Below are 20,264 nucleotides of genomic sequence, written 5' to 3'. Positions count from 1 at the left end.
GGAGGATTGTGTCACAGGAGGTGGAGATCACATCAGTAGGTGAGGCATTGTACTGGTATTCAGTCACAGCACCAGCAGGAGGATCATAGGTGTGCGCAGGGGGGGTGCCTGGTGCGCACAGGCACCCCCTAATGTCTGGCACCCCGATCTCACATGCCTGAGGCAGCGATAGCCGATCAGGCTGATTACTGTCCCCTCTGCGCTGCATCCTGTCAGGACTGCATTACTGACCGGACGCCTGGGTTAATCAAGGGTGCCACTGCCACCGGCTTTCAAACTCCCGGCTCCACCTCCATGTACAAAAACAGCGTGATGTGATTACGTCATGCTGCTCGCACGCCCACCCGCCACATGCCCACCTCTCTCTTTCTATGCTATGCCAACGCCAGCCACAGATGAGGAGCAGCATGCAGCCAGCGTTCCTCTTAGGAAGACAAATTCAATACTGGCAGGCGGTCGGCAGCAGCATTGACACGTCACTCGTTTTTCCAGCAGCAGCAGTACTAGTCTGCGAGGGATCAGTACTAAATCCCACTGGACGGGATCCCGGTGGTCGAAATACCGACACTGGAATCCCGACCAGCAGAATCCCGACAGGGGTGGCGAGCGGAACGCAGCCCCTTGCGGGCTTGCTACGCTCACCGCGCTGCGGGCACGGTGCCTCGCTACACTCGGCACACTATTTTATTCTCCTCTATGGACACCGACGGAGGGAGAATATGTCGGGATTGTGCCGGTCGGGATTCCGGTGTCAGTATTTCGACCGCCGGGATTCCATCCGGCGGGATCATGACCACATCCCGTCTGCGACTGTCAGTGTCAGTGAGTTACTGCAGCTTGCAGGGGAAAGAGAGGGGTAGACAGACCAGGCTGAGGAGGAGCAGTGTAATTGCAGTGAGTGCCATCAGGGGTGTTTGTTTGGTGCACAGCACAACATCTGACAATGCATCTGCTTTATTAGGATCGGTACAAGGGTGGATATTTTATATTGCATTGACTGTCAATAAATGGTGCTAGACACGCCCAAAAGGCGGTGCTAGACACACCCCTCCGATGGTGCACCCCCTAATAAAATGTGCTGCGCACGCCTATGAGGAGGATCATGTCACAGGAGGTGAAGATCACACCAGTAGCTGGGGCATTGTACTGGTAAGCAGTCACAGCACCAGCAGGAGGATCATGTCACAGGAGGTGGAGATCACACCAGTAGCTGAGGCATGGTACTGGTAGGCAGTCACAGCACCAGCAGGAGGATCATGTCACAGGAGGGGAAGATCACACCAGTAGGTGAGGCATTGCACTGGTAGGCAGTCACAGCACCAGCAGGAGGATCATGTCACAGGAGGTGGAGATCACACCAGCAGCTGAGGCATTGTACTGGTAGGCAGTCACAGCACCAGCAGGAGGATCATGTCACAGGAGGTGGAGATCACACCAGTAGCTGAGGCATTGTACTGGTAGGCAGTCACAGCACCAGCAGGAGGATCATGTCACAGGAGGTGATCACACCAGCAGCTGAGGCATGGTACTGGTAGGCAGTCACAGCACCAGCAGGAGGATCATGTCACAGGAGGTGGAGATCACACCAGTAGGTGAGGCATTGTACTGGTAGGCACTGGCAGTCATAGCACCCACAGGAGGATCGTGTCAAAGGAGGTGGAGATCACACCAGTAGGTGAGGCATTACACTGGTAGGCAGTCACAGGATCAGCAGGAGGATCATGTCACAGAAGGTGGAGATCACACCAGTAGGTGAGGCATTGTATTGGTAGGCAGTCACAGTACCAGCAGGAGGATTGTGTCACAGGAGGTGGAGATCACACCAGTAGGTGAGGCATTGCACTGGTAGGCAGTCACAGTACCTATGGTCGCTACACCGCTATATAAAACATATGTAACTGTGACAGGGAAGGGGGCATCTCTCAGCTCTGGGCTCATAGTAGCTATTACTTAAGTTTGTAATTTATTATTTAATCCAGTTACTTAGCTATAGTACTATTTCTTTTAGTTATCAAGTAATTTACAATTTTTAGTTGTTCCTTTTATTTTGGCTATTTGTTGCCTAATGCCATGTAGGCAGAATGTAGATAGGAAGAGGGGACAAATTCAGCAAAATCTAGCAGTGTAAAAAGGAAACTGCAGCTTTGCGCACTGTATAGAAAAGCAGAGGATAAAGGTTTGTTTTTGTTTTTTAACACACATTTGAAAAAACATGGGTGGTCATTCCGAGTTGTTCGCTATTTTTTTCGTTCGCACAAGGTATGTGTAAAATTGCGAACATGTAGCAAAATTGCGAAATTCCGCCCCCAACATATTTTTGCTCATTCGTACGCAGTATTACACAAAGTGGGCGTACGTGAAATGACATCGCAGCAATGCGAAACCATCGCAGCAATGCGAAACTATCGCATTAACACATACTTCATCGTAAAAATACTAAGTTTTAGTAGATTTACACATCAATGTTAAAAGTGCACACTTTTGCGGACAAACGCATAACAATGGGTTTTTTTTCCTATTCAGTGGAATTACACCTTTCTGTTAAAAGTCCACAAGCCCTCCTCAATTACGAACCCAATTAGTGTAATTAATGTCAATGGTCCTGACCAATTAAGTCTCCAAACAATACCAGAAGAACACTTTGTAGCCATAATTGGCCAGAAACATTGTTGTGGTAAATTGACAAATATAGATATGGGAATTTTTCACGCTCTAATGCAAATGTTTGAAGTATTGTGTATATGTGTAGTGTGTGAATAAATGTCTTTTCATGTATTTAGAATCCATAACCTCCTAACGGGTTTTGTTTTTTAAAAATTTTGTGTTATATTTTTATGTTTTTAATCTTAAGTAAGATGTGTGAACTGTTTAAGGTCACCAATTTCTGCAAGCCAATGTGCTGTTCCTTTATAGCATAAATAAACACAACACCCACTTAACTTCAACAAATTTTTTTTTTTTTTACTTTTTATATTTTTTTTTTTAGAAAATAAAATTTTAAAAAAATTAACAAAAAAACATTAGAGGACATTTTCAATTGCCTCTATGTCGGCTATAACTTCCCTTAAATGGGCTTTTAGCCGCCCTAAAAGTACTGGCAAAGTGCTGGGATCTCCAACTGCAGCATCTGAAAAGAAGAGTCAAAGAAAACATTAATAACTTACTCACATTACCTATTATACAAGCAGGGCACAAAGCACACTTTAATACAGGCCTGTCCAAACTGAGGCCCTCCAGCTGTTGTGAAACTACATATACCAGCATGCCTTGACACAGTTTTGGGGTCAGAGAATGCAAAACTGTGTCAGGGCATGCTGGAATGTGTAGTTTTTCACCAGCTGGAGGTCCGCAGTTTGGACAGGCCTGCTTTAATGCCTAAGTGACTACATCATGGCTGTTTTAAGGATAAATCAGTAGCAGAACAACACACAAGCCTGCTCTGCAATTTTTTTTTTTTTTAACAAGAAAGTGTACCACACCATGGGGTACATTTACTACTACGGGAGTTCTATTTAAGATGGGACGTTGACCATAGCAACCAATAAAATTATACATATTATCTTGTAAAAGTGGACTTTAAAATTACAAGTATAATCTTATTGGTTGCTACGGGCAACATCCCATGTTAAAGAGAACTACCATCTTAGTAAATGTAACACCATGTTGGCATTCATTCACATCTGGAGTGAAGCCAACTTATCTTTTTTGGGGTTGGCCCTGCATCATCACACTGCATATCAACATCTTCAGAAGGACAACATATCCTAGCATGCCCACACTCCCTGAAAGCCGCCCTTACTACATAAGGTCAAACAGGTTTTGAAAAATCCAATAAGCATTTTGTGAGTCTAACTTTCACACCACAAATCATTGTGTTGTTAGGCTGGGTAACAAAGTGAAGCATGTGATTTGAAAGTGCAAACATTATGAATACACAGGCACAAGTGTAAAAGACTAACAACATACTAAACTCCACTCAGGTAGAAATGTTAGCATGAAAACAGAGCACATATAAACCATGTTGTCCTCCTGGCAACCCTGTCGAACTAATGAGTGTCGACCTAGAGTGGACACACAAAACATTGCACACATAAACAGTACATATAATGACACTCACAAAAATTTCAATGCAACATGTACACCATGAATAATAACTCAAATATTTTTCCTTGGTAGCAGATTTTCAACAGTACAACAGTGCCTGTTTTGACATTGTAAGTGTAAGTAGGTAATCATTATTTTTAAAATGTTAAAACACTTACTTTCCTCTGCAACATCATCACTTAGTCCATCAGGGGCTTCTTCGGCCCATTCACTGGGTGGTGAAGGCAGCTGGATGGGGGAAGGAGGCTGGATGGGGGAAGGAGGAGGGATTGGGGAAGGAGGAGGGATGGGGGAAGGAGGCTGGATGGGGGAAGGAGGAGGGATTGGGGATGTATTTTCTGAGGGTGAGTCTGATTGAGAGGGCGAGGGGGGCGGAGAGAGTGTTTGGCCAATAGAGGGTGAGGGGGGCTGAGAAGGGGATTTGGAAGGAGAAGGAGAAGGGGACTGGGAAGGAGGAGAAGGGGCCACAGAAGGAGAAGGAGGCTGAGAAGGGGACTGGGAAGGGGAGGGGGACTGGGAAGCTGAGGGGGACTGGGAAGCTGAGGGGGACTGGGAAGCTAGGGGGACTGGGAAGGGGAGGGGGAGTGAGAAGGGGAGGGGGGCTGAGAAGGGGCCTGATGTTGCCTCCCTGCATCAGCTTGCCGTTGTGGTCGTCCTAGAATGATATATGTATTATATTTTGTGTTGCATGTCAAATTTTATAAACACCATTTGTCAATTACACTGTTCTGTCCCATGTAAAAGACACAGGGCTAACATTTTTTTTTGTTTGTTTTAAATCTGTTGATGTTGTCCATAGCAAACAATCTGATTATACATAAAATTTTTGATGCTCATTACTGAATCTATTCCATTGAGTCATATTGATTGGTATAGGCAACATCACCATATCACTATTCAAGCCACCTTATTATATTGACACCACTGATCAAGTTATTTGGTACAGTTTCCAGCCTGTGTAGCAATTCTGTACAACATGCACTTGTTTTAAATAACTTTGCTACAGTCAGTACTGTTTGCCCTAACCACACACACTGTCATATTTATTAAACTAGTTCAGTCAGTGTTGCAATTACAGACTACCACTTAGTGTAAATTTGCACAGTTTATGCTAATAATCTCTGTTATGTAATGTAACTTACTGCGTGCACGCATTAGCCGGATTTGCTGGCGGATCTCCGCCAACAGCTCCGGAGTCCTCCTGCGGAGATCACTCCATCTCCGTTCCAACTGGATGATGGTCCGCCTGCTGCAGACGCGAGTCCTGACGTAGGTGGCGGACCTCCACGTAGGCCTCGCGCTTAACCCGATTTGGGATAAATCGCCCTACGCGGCCTACGCGGCGGTCCATCACCGCTACCAGGACGCGGAGCTCCCGCCTGGTGAAAGGTGCTGCACGCATCATGGCAATGGCGTTTTCCTAATTTGAAGTTAAAGAGACTCCCGCACCAGATTATAAATAATTGATCCTTTTTTGGGAATATCTATGATATCACATATTGTGCTGATCCAACAAATATTTCAACACAATTGTACTATAGTGGTGCTGCTTGTTGATCTACGGTAAGTATACAAATTTTAGAAGAAAAAAGGAAAGCAGATCAACTCTTTATAGCAGCACTCATTCCCATAATTATTTATTGTTTAAAAATTAATTTATTGAAATATTTATTAATGATAATATAAATTCCGAAAAAGATTCTCAATACCCACATGTGATATAAGTGCCTTTATTATTACCACATATGGTGTATTATATGTCCTCTTTAAATTAAAGGGGACAACTGAGTGAAATATTAAAACAATAGAGACAGAATAACGTGTAAGAAAAAAATTAAATTTATGTGTATGAAGATGTATTTAAAAGAAAGTGCTAGTACGCTGTCTTAATATCTAGATCAGTAAACCTATGATTCTGATTGGTTAGATTTATTAAAGCACCACTGACCACTTCTGACCAGTGGTGTCTATACAGGGTTACTAGCTGTATCAGTGTTGTAACATTTCTCATAAGTTCTCAATTTTATGAATCACAATGCAACATTTGTTGCTGTTTAATAAAATAAGGAAAATGTAAAGAAAAAACACTGCAAATATCCGGAAGATGGTTTATCTGTCTATTGTATACATGAGGTTCTTATTACCTCTAATAATACCGGTATATAATTACATGCTGACAAGTAGTTCTTGGGTGTTTAGGTATTATAAATTATCCTTTATAGGAGTGTGTGCTCGCTAGCCACTACTCCTTAATTGATATCTTGATATTATATTATTATACTTGATGGTACTTGCACACAGTGTTAGCTCAAAAATAAACCTGCTTAAATGCCCATTCATTAGATTATAATAAATATAAATGCACTTTTGGGACTATTGCAGTTAATGCTGTCTGAAATAAATAGCTATTCCGAGCACATATAATTGAATAAAACCACAATCACTGTATATTATTATTCTAGTAAAATATACTTATAATAAATTATGCCAAAATATTCCAGAGTGTTAGTGGTTTATTGAGATCTCTCATATATGGATATAACTATTCAAAACTCCATTGCTGTCAAATTATCTGGCTGGTATTGCCAAACAGCACAATGAAGTCTATTTCAAACACGCTGCGTTCATTCACAGCCTAAAGAAAGCTGTTCCTTTCTCATGAGAAATCTATCATAGACCGTGTATCTCTCATATGCATTTTTGTCTCCCAAATAGCTAACACTTAAAGAGACCCTCCTGTCTCCTATGTGCATTATGCCAGCATGTACAGATTAATCTGAAAAATAACCCCTACTAATAATTGTGATATACATAGGTTAACAATACATGATGATTATGATATTGACAGCGCACAGCAAAAGCCGATGCGCATTTCACTTAATAAGCTTCGTCAGGGCTTATAGTATGGAGCGCCCGCCTCAGGAAGCATATTTATTCTGATTAGTTGCCAATCCAAGGGAAGCAGCTTTAGATGAACCAATCTTTTTCATCCAGACAGGGAATTCAAATCCCTGTCCGTTAGTTCAATTAGGTATGTGAGCGGCGGCCGCTAATTGCCGGCGGCTGTAACGCGTCTCTCCTGCTCACTCGTTACACTTGTTAGGCGGCTCGGCAATAGCCGCTAATTACAGCCACCCGTGCTGTTCGTTCTCTCCTCACCTCTTACTAATGAAACCTGTTCCTGGGCTGGTAAAAACGCCCTGGAACCTGGTAAATGACCAATATGTCCTGTCCTGCTATTGTGGAAAACGACAGGCAGTCTAAGATGAATAACAAATTCAGTTTCCAAATGTTACATTGAGTATCCAACAATATAATGCTATATTTTGTCTTTATTTATAATAGTAATGTTCTATAATATATACACGTATATACATAACTTCGTGGAGTTTGGCGTTCCATTTTAACATGATTGTATATAAGGGGAACAAAGAGATGAAATAGTAATAACACGCTTATGAATTTCATGGAAATAATTATACTGAATAATCAGATAAAATTGTGAATGTTAAAATAAGCTGTGAAATAAGTTACAATGAAAAGTGCACTTAAAAATAGTGACAATATGTGCAAATAATTGATTGCAAATAAATAAAGTGAAAAACCAAACTGTGTTAGACTTATGGGATTAATATAAATTAAAATGTGGATAATAATATTAGTGATAAAATAAATGCTGCAATCATGCAGCATAATTTCATGTGTATTATGTGTGCAAACTTAGATGAAATATACAGTACCCATATAATGATCCCCATATCCATATAATCTAATTATTCATTTACTGGTGCTATTCCTCCCTAGTTGATATGCTATAATATACACACGTTTTATAAATTCAATTATTTATCTCTGATATCTCTAGGGATCATCAATCCATTAGTACTAAACTATAAATTTTTTGAGTTTACACTCATTTTCGTCCTTATATGGACTCTAGATAAATATGTTTATAACCACTGTGGATAAATAGCCGGACTCATGGTGAATATATGTTAAATGTATTAACAAACTTACACCTGTTAGCTACCCCTAGAGTAAACTCCCGGTAAATCAATGCAGACTGTATATAGATAAATATCCTTCAGATAAGTATGAATTTTAAGAATAAAAACTGCAGATACATACATGAGTTCCAAATGGATAGATATACACATACTAATCTTAGTATGGGAACCATTTCCCCAGGTAAGCATCCATGAATTGTATATAGGTAATTTTATTGTTATTCCTCATTCACCTATTCATTTAAAGGGGAACTAGATAGTCAATATTTCATATTTTTAATACTACATATCGTTTGAAAAGGGACAAAATAATCAATAACTCATACTTATTATGGAGTATTCAATTAGTAGTACTTGAATGACCATATTAATGATTATCCCAATGTTATTCTGTTTAGTTAGATCCATACAGATAGATTAAGGACATCCCCATCCTTTAAAATTTACAGGAAGGCTGAATAGTGTATTTCCTCATTCAGTCCTGATGGTGTCAAACTGTTAAGTAGGAAAATCTGTCTGGACTCCCTCTTCAGGAGCTCTTTGGTGATATTACCACCTCTTAGGCCCATTTCCACTTTCTCAAGTCCAAAGATTTTCATCTTGGTGGGATCACTTCCATGTTCTCTCCTAAAGTGCCTGGCGACACTTGTAAGTTGTTTCATATTTACATGATCTCGCTGGGCATTCTTAATATGGCTTGCATGTTCAAATATGCGTTTTTTAAGCTGCCTTGTGGTCATGCCCACATATCTTAGCCCACAAGGGCAAGTAAGGCAGTAGATGACACCTTGTGTGGCACAGTTGATAAAGCCACGAATTTTAACAGCATCATGATATTTATTAGAATAAGTTTTGGTTGGTTGTATAAAGCCACAAGCTTTACACTTTCCGCATCGAAAACAACCTTCTGCGGGAGGATCTTGTTTCTTTGTTCTAATAAAATGACTGCGCACTAATTTGTCTCGTAAGTTGGGAGATTTTCTCCAACTGGTTTGAATCCTGTTGCCAATTTCATTCTTCAGGTCTTCATCTGTCATAAGAACATGACAGTGCTTCTGCAAGGCTTGGTTGATACTTTTCCATTCCTTGCAGTAGGTGCCTATGAACCTGGTTTGGCTCTGTCCTGTGATCTTCTTCTTTGGAGTTAGCAAATCAGTTCTTGGCATCTTTTTGGTGTTGTTATATGCCAATTCCAAGGTTTTTCTTTTATAGCCTCTTTTCTCCAGCCGATGTTTGAGTTCTTTAGCCCTTTCTTCAAAGGTAATATCTTCAGAACAGTTTCTCCTCAACCTGATATATTCTCCCTTTGGTATGCCCCTCAAAGTGGCTGGAAAATGTGAGCTACTATGGTGTAAAATACTATTAGTAGCTGTATCCTTACGGAAGACGTCAGTGACAAGTTTGTCATCCTCTGTTTTCATGATGGTAAGATCCAGGAATGTGACACTACGAAAATTGATATCAAATGTCAACCTCAAATTAAATTCGTTGTTATTAAGGACTGACATAAATTCTTCAAATAGCTCCCGCTCTCCTTCCCAGACAATGAGGACATCGTCAATGAATCTATGCCAGCCAATGATGTGATCTGTATAGTTTTCATTGGTATGGTTAAAGACCCACTCCTTCTCCCACCATCCCAAATACAGATTGGCATACGTCGGGGCACACGTACTGCCCATAGCTGTGCCCCGGACCTGCAGAAAATATTTATCATCAAAGAGGAAGAAGTTCTTGGTTAAAACAAATTCAAGTAATTGTAAAATAAAACCATTGAACTCCTCATGTCTCCTCATATTCAAAAAATATTCAACCGCCTTGATTCCTATGTTGTGATTTATACTCGTGTATAATGATTCAACATCACAGGTGCACAGCCATGTGTTTGGTGGGAGATCCAGGTTTTCTAATTTGTTTAATACATCCATCGAGTCTCTTATGTGTGAGGGCAGTTCAAGAACAAAGTGTCTGAGGTTCTCATCTACAAATACACTAGCTTTCTCTGTTAAGCTCTCAATCCCAGATATTATGGGTCTTCCTGGTGGGGAGTCTTTGTGTTTATGCACTTTTGGCAACATATAGAAGGTAGGTGTCTTAGGATCTTTTACCTCCAAAAATTCTGATTCCATTTTGGTGATAATCCCATCTTTCAGGGCATTTTGAATGAGGATATTATATTCTTTGAGAAAATTAGCAGTGGGGTTAAAGATAAGTCTCTTGTATGTGGAGACATCAGATAACTGTCTGTATGCCTCTATAAGATACGCTTCTTTACTCCACAAGACAATATTGCCCCCTTTATCTGAGGGTTTTATTATTATATCGTCCCAGCCCATAATTTCTTCCAAAGCTCTCTGTTCTTCTTTGCTGATGTTATTATTCTTGTTCATCCATCTTTGGTTAAAGATCCGATCCAATTCTTGAGAAACCAGATCTAAAAATACCTGTACTTGAGGACAGATTTGTGAATTGGGGAAGAATGTAGATTTCTTCCTCAGGATAGGTCTCACAGTGGGGGGATTTTCATCCTGTGTTGCTTGAAGATTATCTGCCAATTCTTCCAGTATAACTACGGCTTGTCTTTCTTCCTCACTAAGGGCAAAAGAGGTTTCCTGATCTGTATTGGGTGTATGTTCATGCTCTCTTTCCCTATTGCTGTAAAATTTTCTTAACAGTAATTTCCTGGCATATAAACATAGGTCCTTTTGGACATCAAATCGATCTATTTCATGTACTGGTGAGAAGCTTAAACCCCTGGACAAAAGCTTTAATTGGACTGGATTCAATGTTTTACTGGTAAGGTTGATAATTTGTAAGTCATCATCTATTACGTTCTCCTGTAAGGTCGCTTTGTTCTCTGCGGATATCTCTTCCAATCTCTGGCATCTTTTTTCCTTATGTTTCCTGCCTCCCCGTCTGGTCCTCTGAGATCGTCTAGTCCCCGATCTCCTTCCCTGGGGTTGGGAACAAATCCTAAAAAACGGGCCCGTTGCCATTTATCTCTAGATGTATTGCTGGTTCCTTCCCCTTCAGAAGACTCCAATTCTGAGGAGCTATAATTAACTGAACCCTCTACATCTCGCCTTCTTGGTTTGAGATTCCATTTATAGATAGTGTTCTGAACGTAATCTTTCTTATCCCTGAGGAACTTATTTCTTTTTCGTTCCATGAGTCCATTTTCAAATTTGTCAAGGTCATTTTTATATTTCTCATACATTTTCTGAAATTCTTCCTCTTTTTCATATGTTTTAAGCTTCTCACCAATTTTATCTATCTCATTGGAACAGTGTTCCAATTGTCTGTTATCATGCTTTATCAGGATATCAATGAGATTCTTAGAGCATTTAAGGAGTGCCTCTTCCCATTCCTTTTTCAAATCATCCTCCAATTCAAATGATGGGAATACTTTGGGTCTAAGACCTCTTGGTGTCATATCATATTTAATATAATTTTCGAATGTGGTCTTGCTCCAATGTGCCTTCGTTTGTTTATATAGTAGATTCTTTAACTCTACTAAGTTATCCATCCAATGGTTCTGTTTGCTGTTAATGTGGGCATCACTAAATAACGATCCCTGTTCTTCGTTCCATCTTTCTCTCCTGCTCCCTAGTTCTTTACTGAGGCTGAAACCACTCATGATTTTGCACACTGGATATAGTGTCTTTTTCTAATTAAATATAGAGTTTTCCTGTTGTACTGAAAGAGATCAGACAACTTAGGCAAATTTTAATCTGGAAATAAATGTAGTAACAATTCTGTGCAGGGAAAGAGAGGGGTTTATACAATGTAAACACCCTAATGGCATTAAGTTTCAAGTTAAAGAGACTCCCGCACCAGATTATAAATAATTGATCCTTTTTTGGGAATATCTATGATATCACATATTGTGCTGATCCAACAAATATTTCAACACAATTGTACTATAGTGGTGCTGCTTGTTGATCTAAGTATACAAATTTTAGAAGAAAAAAGGAAAGCAGATCAACTCTTTATAGCAGCACTCATTCCCATAATTATTTATTGTTTAAAAATGAATTTATTGAAATATTTATTAATGATAATATAAATTCCGAAAAAGATTCTCAATACCCACATGTGATATAAGTGCCTTTATTATTACCACATATGGTGTATTATATGTCCTCTTTAAATTAAAGGGGACAACTGAGTGAAATATTAAAACAATAGAGACAGAATGCGTGTGTTGGCATGTGATTGGTCTAAGATATATGCTGTCATCTAAATAAACTTTATTGATGTGTGCATTGACAATACTTTATTGCTGGCTGCAGTGCTGTGAAGACTAGAGGGGTGTTCGCTGGAGCGGAAATACGCAGTCACGGAAGTGTCTGACAATAGTCACCTATTCGCACAATTATACACACACACACACTTTTATGTTCATAAAATAAAAAACGGGGTACTCACCACTTTTTGTATGAGCAATCAGCTGCACAGTCACAAAGTTAACAACATTTAGTATCATATGTTGTTTGTTAATTTCAAGAAAACAGGAATGGAAAAAACAAAATTAGGAATATAATTTTGTACCAACTTGAAAAAAAAAAAACCTCAAACACTCATTGTAAGGTTAACATTAGAGATGAGCGCCGGAAATTTTTCGGGTTTTGTGTTTTGGTTTTGGGTTCGGTTCCGCGGCCGTGTTTTGGGTTCGACCGCGTTTTGGCAAAACCTCACCGAATTTTTTTTGTCGGATTCGGGTGTGTTTTGGATTCGGGTGTTTTTTTAAAAAAACCCTAAAAAACAGCTTAAATCATAGAATTTGGGGGTAATTTTGATCCCAAAGTATTATTAACCTCAAAAAACATAATTTACACTCATTTTCAGCCTATTCTGAACACATCACACCTCACAATATTATTTTTAGTCCTAAAATTTGCACCGAGGTCGCTGTGTGAGTAAGATAAGCGACCCTAGTGGCCGACACAAACACCGGGCCCATCTAGGAGTGGCACTGCAGTGTCACGCAGGATGGCCCTTCCAAAAAACCCTCCCCAAACAGCACATGACGCAAAGAAAAAAAGAGGCGCAATGAGGTAGCTGACTGTGTGAGTAAGATTAGCGACCCTAGTGGCCGACACAAACACCGGGCACATCTAGGAGTGGCACTGCAGTGTCACGCAGGATGTCCCTTCCAAAAAACCCTCCCCAAACAGCACATGACGCAAAGAAAAAAAGAGGCGCAATGAGGTAGCTGTGTGAGTAAGATTAGCGACCCTAGTGGCCGACACAAACACCGGGCCCATCTAGGAGTGGCACTGCAGTGTCACGCAGGATGTCCCTTCCAAAAAACCCTCCCCAATCAGCACATGATGCAAAGAAAAAGAAAAGAAAAAAGAGGTGCAAGATGGAATTATCCTTGGGCCCTCCCACCCACCCTTATGTTGTATAAACAAAACAGGACATGCACACTTTAACCAACCCATCATTTCAGTGACAGGGTCTGCCACACGACTGTGACTGATATGACGGGTTGGTTTGGACCCCCCCCAAAAAAGAAGCAATTAATCTCTCCTTGCACAAACTGGCTCTACAGAGGCAAGATGTCCACCTCATCTTCACCCTCCGATATATCACCGTGTACATCCCCCTCCTCACAGATTATCAATTCGTCCCCACTGGAATCCACCATCTCAGCTCCCTGTGTACTTTGTGGAGGCAATTGCTGCTGGTCAATGTCTCCGCGGAGGAATTGATTATAATTCATTTTAATGAACATCATCTTCTCCACATTTTCTGGATGTAACCTCGTACGCCGATTGCTGACAAGGTGAGCGGCGGCACTAAACACTCTTTCGGAGTACACACTTGTGGGAGGGCAACTTAGGTAGAATAAAGCCAGTTTGTGCAAGGGCCTCCAAATTGCCTCTTTTTCCTGCCAGTATAAGTACGGACTGTGTGACGTGCCTACTTGGATGCGGTCACTCATATAATCCTCCACCATTCTATCAATGTTGAGAGAATCATATGCAGTGACAGTAGACGACATGTCCGTAATCGTTGTCAGGTCCTTCAGTCCGGACCAGATGTCAGCATCAGCAGTCGCTCCAGACTGCCCTGCATCACCGCCAGCGGGTGGGCTCGGAATTCTGAGCCTTTTCCTCGCACCCCCAGTTGCGGGAGAATGTGAAGGAGGAGATGTTGACAGGTCGCGTTCCGCTTGACTTGACAATTTTGTCACCAGCAGGTCTTTCAACCCCAGCAGACCTGTGTCTGCCGGAAAGAGAGATCCAAGGTAGGCTTTAAATCTAGGATCGAGCACGGTGGCCAAAATGTAGTGCTCTGATTTCAACAGATTGACCACCCGTGAATCCTTGTTAAGCGAATTAAGGGCTGCATCCACAAGTCCCACATGCCTAGCGGAATCGCTCCGTGTTAGCTCCTTCTTCAATGCCTCCAGCTTCTTCTGCAAAAGCCTGATGAGGGGAATGACCTGACTCAGGCTGGCAGTGTCTGAACTGACTTCACGTGTGGCAAGTTCAAAGGGCATCAGAACCTTGCACAACGTTGAAATCATTCTCCACTGCACTTGAGACAGGTGCATTCCATCTCCTATATCGTGCTCAATTGTATAGGCTTGAATGGCCTTTTGCTGCTCCTCCAACCTCTGAAGCATATAGAGGGTTGAATTCCACCTCGTTACCACTTCTTGCTTCAGATGATGGCAGGGCAGGTTCAGTAGTTTTTGGTGGTGCTCCAGTCTTCTGTACGTGGTGCCTGTACGCCGAAAGTGTCCCGCAATTTTTCTGGCCACCGACAGCATCTCTTGCACGCCCCTGTCGTTTTTTAAAAAATTCTGCACCACCAAATTCAAGGTATGTGCAAAACATGGGACGTGCTGGAATTTGCCCATATTTAATGCACACACAATATTGCTGGCGTTGTCCGATGCCACAAATCCACAGGAGAGTCCAATTGGGGTAAGCCATTCCGCGATGATCTTCCTCAGTTGCCGTAAGAGGTTTTCAGCTGTGTGCGTATTCTGGAAAGCGGTGATACAAAGCGTAGCCTGCCTAGGAAAGAGTTGGCGTTTGCGAGATGCTGCTACTGGTGCCGCCGCTGCTGTTCTTGCGGCGGGAGTCCATACATCTACCCAGTGGGCTGTCACAGTCATATAGTCCTGACCCTGCCCTGCTCCACTTGTCCACATGTCCGTGGTTAAGTGGACATTGGGTACAACTGCATTTTTTAGGACACTGGTGAGTCTTTTTCTGACGTCCGTGTACATTCTCGGTATCGCCTGCCTAGAGAAGTGGAACCTAGATGGTATTTGGTAACGGGGGCACACTGCCTCAATAAATTGTCTAGTTCCCTGTGAACTAACGGCGGATACCGGACGCACGTCTAACACCAACATAGTTGTCAAGGACTCAGTTATCCGCTTTGCAGTAGGATGACTGCTGTGATATTTCATCTTCCTCGCAAAGGACTGTTGAACAGTCAATTGCTTACTGGAAGTAGTACAAGTGGGCTTACGACTTCCCCTCTGGGATGACCATCGACTCCCAGCGGCAACAACAGCAGCGCCAGCAGCAGTAGGCGTTACACGCAAGGATGCATCGGAGGAATCCCAGGCAGGAGAGGACTCGTCAGACTTGCCAGTGACATGGCCTGCAGGACTATTGGCATTCCTGGGGAAGGAGGAAATTGACACTGAGGGAGTTGGTGGGGTGGTTTGCGTGAGCTTGGTTACAAGAGGAAGGGATTTACTGGTCAGTGGACTGCTTCCGCTGTCACCCAAAGTTTTTGAACTTGTCACTGACTTATTATGAATGCGCTGCAGGTGACGTATAAGGGAGGATGTTCCGAGGTGGTTAACGTCCTTACCCCTACTTATTACAGCTTGACAAAGGGAACACACGGCTTGACACCTGTTGTCCGCATTTCTGGTGAAATACCTCCACACCGAAGAGCTGATTTTTTTGGTATTTTCACCTGGCATGTCAACGGCCATATTCCTCCCACGGACAACAGGTGTCTCCCCGGGTGCCTGACTTAAACAAACCACCTCACCATCAGAATCCTCCTGGTCAATTTCCTCCCCAGCGCCAGCAACACCCATATCCTCCTCATCCTGGTGTACTTCAACACTGACATCTTCAATCTGACTATCAGGAACTGGACTGCGGGTGCTCCTTCCAGCACTTGCAGGGGGCATGCAAATAGTGGAAGGCGCATGCTCTTCACGTCCAGTGTTGGGAAGGTCAGGCATCGCAAACGACACAATTGGACTCTCCTTGTGGATTTGGGATTTCAAAGAACGCACAGTTCTTTGCGGTGCTTTTGCCAGCTTGAGTCTTTTCAGTTTTCTAGCGAGAGGCTGAGTGCTTCCATCCTCATGTGAAGCTGAACCACTAGCCATGAACATAGGCCAGGGCCTCAGCCGTTCCTTGCCACTCCGTGTGGTAAATGGCATATTGGCAAGTTTACGCTTCTCCTCCGACAATTTTATTTTAGGTTTTGGAGTCCTTTTTTTTCTGATATTTGGTGTTTTGGATTTGACATGCTCTGTACTATGACATTGGGCATCGGCCTTGGCAGACGACGTTGCTGGCATTTCATCGTCTCGGCCATGACTAGTGGCAGCAGCTTCAGCACGAGGTGGAAGTGGATCTTGATCTTTCCCTAATTTTGGAACCTCAACTTTTTTGTTCTCCATATTTTATAGGCAGAACTAAAAGGCACCTCAGGTAAACAATGGAGATGGATGGATTGGATACTAGTATACAATTATGGACGGACTGCCACGGTTAGGTGGTATAAAAAAACCACGGTTAGGTGGTATATATTATAATAATAATACAATTATGGATGGACGGACTGCCTGCCGACTGCCGACACAGAGGTAGCCACAGCCGTGAACTACCGCACTGTACACTGGTTGATAAAGAGATAGTAGTATACTCGTAACAACTAGTATGACACTATGACGACGGTATAAAGAATGAAAAAAAAACCACGGTTAGGTGGTATATATTATAATAATAATACAATTATGGATGGACGGACTGCCTGCCGACTGCCGACACAGAGGTAGCCACAGCCGTGAACTACCGCACTGTACACTGGTTGATAAAGAGATAGTAGTATACTCGTAACAACTAGTATGACACTATGACGACGGTATAAAGAATGAAAAAAAAACCACGGTTAGGTGGTATATATTATAATAATAATACAATTATGGATGGACGGACTGCCTGCCGACTGCCGACACAGAGGTAGCCACAGCCGTGAACTACCGCACTGTACACTGGTTGATAAAGAGATAGTAGTATACTCGTAACAACTAGTATGACACTATGACGACGGTATAAAGAATGAAAAAAAAACCACGGTTAGGTGGTATATATTATAATAATAATACAATTATGGATGGACGGACTGCCTGCCGACTGCCGACACAGAGGTAGCCACAGCCGTGAACTACCGCACTGTACACTGGTTGATAAAGAGATAGTAGTATACTCGTAACAATTAGGATGACACTATGACGGTATAAAGAATGAAAAAAAAACCACGGTTAGGTGGTAGGTATATAATAATAAATAATACAATTCTGGTCGGACGGACTGCCTGCCGTGTGCCGACACAGAGGTAGCCACAGCCGTGAACTACCGCACTGTACACTGGTTGATAAAGAGATAGTAGTATACTCGTAACAATTAGGATGACACTATGACGGTATAAAGAATGAAAAAAAAACCACGGTTAGGTGGTAGGTATATAATAATAAATAATACAATTCTGGTCGGACGGACTGCCTGCCGTGTGCCGACACAGAGGTAGCCACAGCCGTGAACTACCGCACTGTACACTGGTTGATAAAGAGATAGTAGTATACTCGTAACAATTAGGATGACACTATGACGGTATAAAGAATGAAAAAAAAACCACGGTTAGGTGGTAGGTATATAATAATAAATAATACAATTCTGGTCGGACGGACTGCCTGCCGTGTGCCGACACAGAGGTAGCCACAGCCGTGAACTACCGCACTGTACACTGGTTGATAAAGAGATAGTAGTATACTCGTAACAATTAGGATGACACTATGACGGTATAAAGAATGAAAAAAAAACCACGGTTAGGTGGTAGGTATATAATAATAAATAATACAATTCTGGTCGGACGGACTGCCTGCCGTGTGCCGACACAGAGGTAGCCACAGCCGTGAACTACCGCACTGTACACTGGTTGATAAAGAGATAGTAGTATACTCGTAACAATTAGGATGACACTATGACGGTATAAAGAATGAAAAAAAAAACACGGTTAGGTGGTAGGTATATAATAATAAATAATACAATTCTGGTCGGACGGACTGCCTGCCGTGTGCCGACACAGAGGTAGCCACAGCCGTGAACTACCGCACTGTACACTGGTTGATAAAGAGATAGTAGTATACTCGTAACAATTAGGATGACACTATGACGGTATAAAGAATGAAAAAAAAACCACGGTTAGGTGGTAGGTATATAATAATAAATAATACAATTCTGGTCGGACGGACTGCCTGCCGTGTGCCGACACAGAGGTAGCCACAGCCGTGAACTACCGCACTGTACACTGGTTGATAAAGAGATAGTAGTATACTCGTAACAATTAGGATGACACTATGACGGTATAAAGAATGAAAAAAAAACCACGGTTAGGTGGTAGGTATATAATAATAAATAATACAATTCTGGTCGGACGGACTGCCTGCCGTGTGCCGACACAGAGGTAGCCACAGCCGTGAACTACCGCACTGTACTGTGTCTGCTGCTAATATAGACTGGTTGATATTTAAAGAGATATTAGTAGTATACAACAATACTATACTGGTGGTCAGGCACTGGTCACCACTCCTGCAGCAAAAGTGTGCACTGTTAATTAATATAATTGTACTCCTGGCTCCTGCTAACAACCTGCAGTGCTCCCCAGTCTCCCCCACAATTAATTATAAGCTTTTAATTTATACATTGATGACTGTGCAGCACACTGGGCTGAGCTGAGTGCACACAGACTGAGTCACACTGTGTGACTGACTGTGCTGTGTATCGTTTTTTTTTTCAGGCAGAGAACGGATATAGCAGAGAGAAGTGAACGGATATATTATATTAAATAAAAGTTAACTAGCAACTGCACTGGTCACTGACTGTGGTAAACTAACTCTGTCTGCGACTCTGCACAATCTCTCTCTATCTAATCTATCTATCTATCTATCTCTATTCTAATGGAGAGGACGCCAGACACGTCCTCTCCCTATCAATCTCAATGCACGAGTGAAAATGGCGGCGACGCGCGGCTCCTTATATAGAATCCGAGTCTCGCGATAGAATCCGAGCCTCGCGAGAATCCGACAGCGTCATGATGACGTTCGGGCGCGCTCGGGTTAACCGAGCAAGGCGGGAAGATCCGAGTCGCTCGGACCCGTGGAAAAAAAAGTGAAGTTCGTGCGGGTTCGGATTCAAAGAAACCGAACCCGCTCATCTCTAGTTAACATGTTACAATATTTACAAAAACAAATATGAATATAATCACACACACCAAAACAAATACACAATGAGCTTTCAATAGCTACCTTAATGACATCATAGCAAAATTCACAGAAACATACAGTGTTTTTAGATCTTAAAAATGTCAAAAAAAATATACAACTATACCTGAAATATTCTTCCACAATGTGTGCCCTTACTTGACTGCCACTCCGGGAAACACTCCCCCCACCATATCTCCGCCCAACCCCTGGCTCCTCATCAGGCAATTCCTCTGTTTGAGGAAGCTCCACGCGACTCCTTACAGCGATGTTATGGAGGATAGCGCACAGGACCACTATTTTACTTGCCATCTCCGGCGAATACATGATGTCGCCACCAGTGCGGTGGAGCACACGAAAGCGTCCTTTAAGGACACCAATTGTGCGCTCCACCAGCTGTCTAGTGGCAGTAAGCGCGGAGTTAAATGCCGTCTGTGGTCCTGGCCTGGGCTTACGGTAAGGAGTCATGAGCCAGGGGGGTGCAAGGATATCCACGGTCTCCTGTTTGATGAGAAGAAAAAATTATAAATATAATACTCTTTATTAAAAATATTTTTTATAATAAATTTGGACAAAAACTCACCCAATAACCACATGTCTTGTCCTTGCCT

At 42.3% G+C, this 20,264-nt stretch overlaps 1 long non-coding RNA gene across 1 annotated transcript; it reads right to left on the bottom strand.

The window, feature by feature from the left end:
- Window positions 1-3,040: 3,040 nt before the first annotated feature.
- On the bottom strand, window positions 3,041-20,032 carry LOC134989010 (uncharacterized). Its single transcript, XR_010194391.1, has 4 exons — window positions 19,781-20,032; window positions 12,540-12,561; window positions 4,263-4,759; window positions 3,041-3,127 (listed from the first exon to the last, which is right to left on the bottom strand). It is a non-coding gene; the product is annotated as an uncharacterized LOC134989010 (long non-coding RNA).
- Between the last annotated feature and the right edge of the window lie 232 nt (window positions 20,033-20,264).

This window comes from Pseudophryne corroboree, chromosome 1 (genome assembly GCF_028390025.1).
Source record: "Pseudophryne corroboree isolate aPseCor3 chromosome 1, aPseCor3.hap2, whole genome shotgun sequence".
Lineage (NCBI taxonomy): Eukaryota > Metazoa > Chordata > Amphibia > Anura > Myobatrachidae > Pseudophryne > Pseudophryne corroboree.
The sequence above is the reverse complement of the archived record's forward strand: the minus strand, read 5'-3'. Positions and strand labels throughout refer to the sequence as shown.